Raw genomic sequence first — 9161 nt, 5'->3', positions numbered from 1 at the left:
CGGGCCCCGCGTCGGGCTCTGTGCTGACAGCTCGGAGCCTGGAGCCTGCTTTGGCTTCTGTGTCTCCCACTCTCCCTCTGCCCTCCCCCCGCTCGTGTTGTCTCCCTCTCTCTCAAAAATAAATAAACGTTAAAAAAGTTTTTTTTACAAGAATACGTTTTAAGGTTTTGTCCTTCAAAATGCTATTTCAAGAGGTGACAAGGCAGAGAGTAAGTTGTGACTCTTACAAGGTGAGCACTTGCCAATAAGCATTAGAGGGGAGCCATATATTTCCAAACTACACCGTATTTTTCACAGAGAAGGCGCAGATCGGGTCTATCAAGCATAGATACACGTTTCTTTCCTGGTGGCTCTAGGTGTATCCTCTAGGGCTCTCTTTCTGGTTTTGTAATTCTGAAATATTCATATATATTTCTCTTTTTATTGAGGTATAGTTGACATGCCATGTTATATTGGTTTCAGAGATCTGACGACTCTATGCATTGCTCAGTGGCCATCATGATAAGTGTTGTCGCCATCTGTCACATACAACATTAATACAGTATGGTTGACTGTGTTTCCTATGCTGTCCTTTTCATCTCCAAGACCTGTTTATTTTATAACTTGAAGTCTGTATGTATATTTCATCCCATCAACGTGTTAAAGACAGAGTTCTCAATAGGCTACTGACCTAGAAAAAGGCAGATTCATTGAAAAAAAAATTTTACCCAGATGGAAACTCTTGACGACAGAATCACAAAACATGAGGTCGCAGTAAAGCAATGCTCTTTTACGTAACTTCATCGTTTGGTGACTAATTCCAGAGAGCATTTGGTCAAATGTTCTCCAGCTAGTCTGTTGAGTGAGATAAAAGGCTGGGTTTGAGCAACAAAAGGTGCTTTGTAAAAGCCGCTTGAGTGGGAAATGCAGGGAAATAATTGATGGCACAAAAAAAGAAAGGAAAAAGGCGAAGGAAAAGAAATTGTATAGCATGTGGGGAAAAGGCCATAAGAGTAAACAATAGGCTTTCTCTTTATAAACCATTCTTTTTTTTTTTTTTTTTTTTTAAATTTACATTCAGATTAGTTTAGCATATAGTGCAACAGTGATTTCAGGAGTAGATTCCTTAATGCCCCTGACCCGTTTAGCCCATCCCCCCTCCCACATCCCCTCCCGTAACCCTCAGTTTGTTCTCCATATTTATGAGTCTCTTCTGTTTTGTCCCCCTCCCTGTTTTTATATTATTTTTGGTTTCCTTCCCTTATGTTCATCTTTTTGTCTCTTAAATTCCTCATATGAATGAAGCCATATGATTTTTGTCTTTCTCTGACTAATTTCACTTAGCATAATACCCTCCAGGTCCATCCACGTAGTTGCAAATGGCAAGATTTCATTCTTTTTGATCGCCGAGTGATACTCCATTGTGTATATATACCACTTCTTTATCCGTTCATCCATCGATGGACATTTGGGCTCTTTCCATACTTCGGCTATTGTCGAGAGTGCTGCTATACACATGGGGGTGCATGTGTCCCTTCGAAACAGCACACCTGTATCCCTTGGATAAAGGCCTAGTAGTGCAATTGCTGGGTCGTAGGGTAGTTCTGTTTTCAGTTTTTTGAGGAACCTCCATACTGTTTTCCAGAGTGGCTGCATCAGCTTTCATTCTCATTCTAATAAAGGCATAAGAAAACATTTGCATGACAATACTTAAGAGTTATGACCCCTTTAAACGGAGAAGACTTTGTCTGAACAAGATTCTGCCTATAAGACATGCTCCAGAAAGAAGAATGTGACATTTTCATGATTTTCCTTCCCCAGCTGAGCCCCTGATGAGACTGCAGGCCTGGATGGCACCTTGACTGCAGCCTTGTGACACTGTGAGCAGAGGACCCAGCTAAGCTGTGCCCAGACTCCTGACCCACAGACACTTTGAGATAATACATGTATGTTGTTGTAAGCTTCTAATTTTGTGGCCTTTTATTACATGGTATAGATAGCCAAAACAGAGACTTCTGGAATGCTCACTGTGAGAGGTCTTTTCAACTTCTCCCCATCTTATTGATGAGGAATATGGTACCCAAATGGGTGATGGCACTGGTCCTGGATCACCCAGATGTGATGTTATCCTGGGGTGTCCCTTCACTGTTCTCATCAGAAGCCACATTAGATCTTTAATTTTCCTATTTCGTAGCGACTCTTTCATTTTGCTAAAGTGATTTTTCTTTTTTTTTTTTTGTTTCACACTTTATTGATAGTTTGGTTGGAGAGAACAGTTCCTGAATCCTTGCTATTGGCTCAATTTTGATTGGAAATAGAATTCTAAATTTAGAATGAGTGGATCTTAAAAACACTGAAGGCATTGCTTCACTGTCAGAAGACCAATGCCAACCTAAATGTCATCCTTTAAAAAGGAACTTTTTGTGTTCTTCTTTCTGGGAGTTTCTAGGAACTTCTCCTGTTTTTTTTCTTTGGTGTTCTGAGATTTCTTGAGGATGTGTCCCAAATGGGGTCTTTTCTCATTCACTACTCTTAGGAGACAACATGTCCATTCACGTCCTTCAGCCTTGAAAATTTCCTTCAAATTTTTTTTTTAAATTCAATTTATTTTTTGTTGGAGTGTAGCTGGCACATAATGTTACACATTAGCTTCAGGTGTACAACATAGTGATGTGACAAGTCTATATGCTATGTCCCCATCCGTCACCATACAACGTTATTACAATACCACTGACTCTACCCCCTATGCAGTAGCTTTCACCCTGTGACTTAGTCATTCCATAACTGAGAGCCTCTATCTCCCTCTCCCCTTCCCCCATTTTGCCCACCCTTCACCCACCTCCCCTCTGGCAACCCCCAGTTTGTTCTCTGTATTTATGAGTCTGTTTCTGGTTTCTTTGTTTTGGTTTTCAGATTCCACACATAAGTGAATTCACTTGGCACTTGTCTTTCTCTGTCTGACTTATTCCGCTTAGTGTCACACCCTCTAGGTCCATCCATGTTACAAATGACAAGGTCTCATTCGTCGTCATGGCTGAGCAACATTCCATCGTGCGTATGTACCCCATCTTCTCTATCCATTCATCGGCTCGTGGACGTTTAGGTTGCTTCCATATCTTGACTAGTGTAAATAACGCTGCAGTAAACACAGGGGTGCATGAATCTTTTCAAATCAGTGGTTTCCTTTTCTTTGGGTAAGTATTCAGTAGCGGAATTACTGGATCGAATGGTAATTCTATTTTTATTTTTATTTTTAAAATTTTTTTAATGTTTATTTTATTATTTTTGAGACAGAGAGAGACAGAGCATGAACGGGGGAGGGGCAGAGAGAGAGGGGAGACACAGAATCGGAAGCAGGCTCCAGGCTCTGAGCCATCAGCCCAGAGCCCGACGCGGGGCTCGAACTCACAGACCACGAGATCGTGACCTGAGCCGAAGTCGGATGCTTAACCAACTGAGCCACCCAGGTGCCCCAATTCTATTTTTAATTTATTGAAGAACCTTCATACTGTGTTCCATAGTGACTGCACCAATTTACATTCCCACCTACAGCGCATGAGGGTTCCCCTTCATTCGAAACCTCACCAATGCTTGTTATATCTTTTCTTTTTGAGTCGCTCTGACAGGTATAAGGTGGTATCTCACTGTGGTTTTGATTTACATTTCCTTCATGATCGGTGACATTGAGCATGTGTCTGTTGGCCATCTGCATGTCTTCTTTGGAAAAATGTCTAATGAGGTCCTCTGCCCACTTTTTAATCATAGTATTTGTTCTCTTGGTATTGCGTTGGGTAATTGCCTTGTAGAAAGAACAGCCAGACCAGTCACCAGCTGAATGAAAAGAGCTACCTGAAGGTACTGAAGAATGTTCTGAGCAGCCAGATACTGAAAGAAGAGGGACACATGGAGGAAGGGGACAGAGCTGGGTTTGTTCCCATTTGGTTTAGTTCTTAGCCTGAGTGCAGTCCCCAACGGATACCACAGAATGGATGAAAGTCTGAAAAACAGAAACAAAAACAAAAACAAAAACTCTGCAATTTTACAGGCCTGAAAGACAAGAAAAAGAGCTTAGAGCAACCATGGCACATGGAAATGAAAGAAAAGAGAAGGCTGCAGAGAGCACCCCAGATTCCTGAACGTCGTGTGTGTGGGGCAGAATGCAAGCAGCTTGGCTAAGGCTGGTGAACTGAGCTGAGACTTCAGAGCATGGCGTTTGAGTTCATCCAGGCTCCTCCTACTAAAACGAACACAAACCAATAGTCTTTGGAGTAACACAGAATCCAGAGCCTCAACAACATATTATTCCTAATGTCCATAAAATCCAAAATTACCTGACATAGAAGAAACAGAAAAACATGACAGCCCTCGTTTCAAAGAAAAAGACAATCAAAGAAGATACACTCGTATTGACCCGGATGTCGAAAGTAACAAACAAGGAATATAAAGCAATTCTTATGACTATGCTCAAGAACATGAATGCATTCAATGAATGGAAATATTTTTCAGAGTGAAACGGAAAAAGCGGAAAGAACCGAATGGTAATTCTAGAGATAACAATTACGACGTAAATGTTATTATAATACAAAGAACAGATTGATAATGGGTTGAAGATGACTGAGCAAAGTGAGCTTGAAGATTAATTAATGAAAAGTATTCCATCTGAAGACCAGAAGATAAAGGGCGCCTGGGTGGCTCAGTCAGTTAAGCGTCCAACCCTTGATTTCAGCCCAAGTCATGGTCTCACAGTTTGTGAGTTCGAGCCCCGCATCGGCCTCTGTGCTGACAGTGTGGAGCCTACTTGGGATTCTCTCTCTCTCTCTCTCTCTCTCTCTCTCTCCCCCTCTCTCTCTGCCCCTCGTCCACACTCTCTCTCTCTCTCAAAATAAATAAACTTAAAAAAAGAAACTGCATTTCATATTCCAAATTTTGATCTTTTTTTCCCAGGCTGGTGATACACGGTATGGTCCCCTCTCCTGGTGCTGGGCAGCAGGAGTGAGCCGAACCCCCCAGGCAGCCTCACCGTCACCAGGGTGAACAGCCCATCCACCTGCAACCATTCCGTTCTGCACTCTCAGTACCCTAGTCAATAAATTACACGAGACAGTCACCAGTTCATTTTAAAGAGGCTCTGCGTTCGATGATTTTGCCCAACTGTAGGCTAACGTAAGTGCTCTGAGCACATGTAAAGTAGGCTGGCTAAACCGTGATGTTCAGGAGGTCAGGTGTATTAATGCATTTTTGACTGAAGATATTTTCAACCTACAGTGGGTATATTGGGACACGAACCCATTATAAATCGACGAAGATCTGTAGATGGAAAAGAGGAATTCTCTCGGAATCAATTCTTAACAATCACTTTTACCATTGCTCCAAAATTGGGTGGTTTTTAAAAAGGAGTTCCATAACCACCACCCTGTTGAAGACGTACACCTTTCCCTCCTCCCCCACACCTCACCCTATTCGGGCAACAACGTCCTGATGTCTATGCTCATCCGTAAACATTGCTTGTTCTCCATCTTCATGTTAAGGGAAACACGCAGTGAGTCCCCTTTTGTGTCTGGCTTCTTTTGTGTTTCGGAAATGTATCCATATTGTTATGCCTCCTGGTAGTTTATTATTTTATTTAATTGCTTAAGTAGTGTTCCGCGTGTGGCTACACCAGTTTGTTCCCCTACGTAATTTGGTTCGATGCTTCGTTAGGGCAGATCTGTTCTGATTCTGCCCCTAATTTTAGGCTTTTCTGAGGTTTCAATAAAAAACCTAAGGTGTTCACTAAGCCCCTCAACCTAAATAAGACTCAGACCCCAAGCTCTGTCTCAGCTTTAGCAGAGAAAACACATAATTGCTCCTTTAGGCTTCCAGATGTTACTTTCTGCCGATCTCAGTGATGATCCCGCCTACTCCCCTCCCCACACATCAGCATTTCTGGGATAAGTAGAGGGTTTGAGGGGGTTGGGTGCAGATCTGGGGGGTTGTCGCTCTGCGACCGCTCAATTCCAGCTGCTCCGAGGGCCCGTCACCCAGTCCTCTGACACCTGAAGGTGATAAGACGTCAGGTGCCTGTTGAGTTCTTGCAACCCTGGGCCAGGCAGACGGGAGAGTGCCCTCGGGGAAAAGGCCATATAGGGTCCTGTCTCAGGGTTGCATCCACTGCAGTTTTTTTTCCTCCCTTCAAATAGTTACTTTTTATGTTGTTTCTAGGGTTTATGACTGCAATCAGCCAGGGGGTTAACTACCATTACTGGAAATGGAATTTTCTTTGGGTTATTTTCACCTGCTGAAAGGAAGCGCTGCATTTTCAAGTCTCCAGGAAGGTGCCGCGGGAAATTGATAGAAAGCACCCATGAACACAAAATGTTGTAGACTGGGAGGTGCCCCACCCTAACCCCCCTCAGGGAAGGGCCTGCTGCTACCCTGCGGGGAGGGAGGCTGGCGGGTCCTTCAGGGTCTGTCCCCTGAAGTCACTCCCTTCCTGGGGAGTGCAGATCCCTTGACTGGATGGGGCAGGGAAGTGAAGACAGACGCAGGGCGCAGATGGGCAGCCCCTGTCCGCAGCTCCCTTTGCACTGATCAAGGACCTGTAGGAGCCACACCGCAGTCCCACAGCTTCCCCTGTCCGATCTGGCTCTTCCTTCCTTCCTTCCACAGACACTGATTCCAAGAAAACATCGTGCACCCCAAACTCGTTTCAGCATCTGCTTCTGGACTCCCCAACCTGTGACACAAATCCCTGCCCCTCCTCTTCTTGCTCCTTGCCTTCACTTTCCTTCTGGAACAATCCAGCCTAAAGTCAATGGGTGGAGTCAGCAGGGTATGGGCCACACTGGGTGGGGGGGCGGTGGGGGGAGGAGAGGAACACAGGGGCTCAGAACAAGTACGGGCGCTCTAGGGGTTAGAAGGGCCTCGGGCAGGAGCCAGACCCCCATGCAGAGTGGGATGGCACCCAACAGGGACCAGTCCGGAGTGTCGGAACCCCAGGAGGGTGAGGACGCTGCCCACGGGGGCTGATATCCGGGGGGGTGTCTGGAGGAGGGGGCTGGCGCATAGACAAAGAAGAGTGTTGGGAAGGAGGGTGGGTGCCACAGGCTGAGATGTGTCCCCTCCCCCACTGAAATGTCCAAGTGCTAGTTGTACCTCAGAGTGGGACTGTATTTGAAGCTAGTGTTTTTGCCGGCTAATACGGGGGTGACTTTCGTGGGGTGAGGAGACTGATCACAGGGGGCAGATGTGGCAGAGAGAGATTAGTTCTGTACCGTGGAATTGGCCACATAAATGTACGAAGGATAATGGCAGCCAAGTTTCCCACTTGTCAGAAAAGGAGTTAAAAGGGAGAAAATCAGAACAAACCCTCTGGTTTTCCACTGGACTTGGAACTAGTCCATGGGACAAATCCATGGTTTTCAGTACATAGGTAAGTAGACAGACTTAGAGATAGATAGACGATCCATAGATAGTTGATAGATGGATAGATAAATAGATAGATGATAAGATAGATGGATAGATAGAGACACATGATAGATAAATAGCTGATTAGATAGGTAACAGAAGGTAGATGGTAGGGAGATGACAGACAGGTGACAGGTGGCCGGAGAGAGAAAAGTCCAGACACATAAACGCACACACGCACTCCTCAGCTCTCACAACTGACAGCCCCCGGGAGGTCAGGACAGATGGCTCTGTAGCAGCTGTGGGGTGAGAGGAAATTCCCTACCCTCAGCCAGAGAAGAAGCTAGAATATTGGCAATTCCTCATCCTACATAAAAGGACCCACGCGAAGGGGCCACAGCAGCCCAAGATCAGGCCAAGTAGGTACTCGGCAGAAGAAGCAGGGCCAGGCAAACCGAGGCCACCGTGGGGCGGAGGGGGGGGCTCGGGGCAGGGAGAGAGGGTCAGAGGTGCCAGGCAGGGGCCCCGAGCCCCCACCGCTACCCCGTCACCTCCACAGGGCCCCGCAAGAGAAACAGCTCGTGTGTTAAGTAACCCGCTCAGTTAGCGGCAGCACCTGCCAGGCCTGGACGGCGGGAGCCAGAGCAGGGCCCCACCGGTCACGGTTCACTCCCTCCTGCCAGTGGAAGGTGTGGCAGGGCTTTATCCTCGTCTCAGGAGGACGTTCCGATCTCCAAGCGGACGCAAGAGTGGCTGGAGGAGTCCCGGGACGTGCCCACGCTTCCCAGGGAGCAGGGCAAGCCTGTCCCCATGACATCCTCGCAGAAAGACAGCAGCAAGCAAAAGTCGGGCTGTGCATGCTCGTCACAGGGGCTGGCCACAGCCTCAGGGACTTCCACGTGCGGGCCATGTGGCGAGTGGACACGGGTGGCTCTGAAGAGCTGACCGGCTAGACAGACGCCTTTCTGAGAAAAAGAGCCAAGAGGCTCTCTGGCAAGAAGAGGGAACTAGAGAGGAAGCGATATTAGTTGACAGGGAGGTGTCGGCCAGGCCAGTGCTTCTCAGGAAGCCTGCCTGGGAGGAGGGGATGAGGCTCCGAGAGCCGAGGGGGCCTTTGAGGGAGCACATGACCACCTGGCCTCACCACCAGGTTCAGAGAAGCTCGAGAAGTAAACCCTGGCCACCTGGTCAAACACAGATCTCTGCCGTGGACAAGCAGAGATTATTTATTTTTGAGACAGAGGGAGACAGAGCATGAACGGGGGAGGGTCAGAGAGAGAGAGGGAGGCACAGAATCTGAAACAGGCTCCAGGATCTGAGCGGTCAGCACAGAGCCCGACGCGGGGTTCGAACTCACGGACCGCGAGATCACGACCCGAGCGGAAGTCGGACGCTCAACCGACTGAGCCACCCAGGCGCCCCTAGATCTCTGCGGTTCTAACTCCTACGTGGGGCGGGCTGGGGAACTTGCATGTCGAAAACTCCCCAGATGAGGTTAAAGCCCTCGGGCCGGGGACCCCACTTCGAGAACCGCTGAGGGACAGATGCCGCCCGCAGTGTGGTGTGGCCACAAAGCCGCGCATCCCGTGCCCGGGGATCACACCATCTGACGTCAAACATCTCGGTGCAAGGTGTGGTACCTCCGCGGCGTCAGTGGAGATTAATTACCATTCTGCAGAAAGCGCTCAGATAGATCCCGTGCTCCGCGCGCAGGAATAGGCCCCTAAGCGGGTAAATAAACATCGCAGCTCCCTGGGGAAGGGGCCCCGGGACGAAGGAACGCGACCCCGAAAATC

The 9161-nt window shown here is 47.4% G+C and overlaps 1 non-coding gene across 1 annotated transcript; it reads right to left on the bottom strand.

Moving 5' to 3' along the window:
- Window positions 1-8697: 8697 nt before the first annotated feature.
- Window positions 8698-8782, bottom strand: TRNAG-UCC (transfer RNA glycine (anticodon UCC)). The gene has a single exon. It is a non-coding gene; the product is annotated as a tRNA-Gly (tRNA).
- Between the last annotated feature and the right edge of the window lie 379 nt (window positions 8783-9161).

This window comes from Acinonyx jubatus, chromosome D4 (assembly GCF_027475565.1).
Source record: "Acinonyx jubatus isolate Ajub_Pintada_27869175 chromosome D4, VMU_Ajub_asm_v1.0, whole genome shotgun sequence".
NCBI classification, from domain to species: Eukaryota; Metazoa; Chordata; class Mammalia; order Carnivora; family Felidae; genus Acinonyx; species Acinonyx jubatus.
This window is presented reverse-complemented; position numbering and strand designations above follow the sequence as displayed.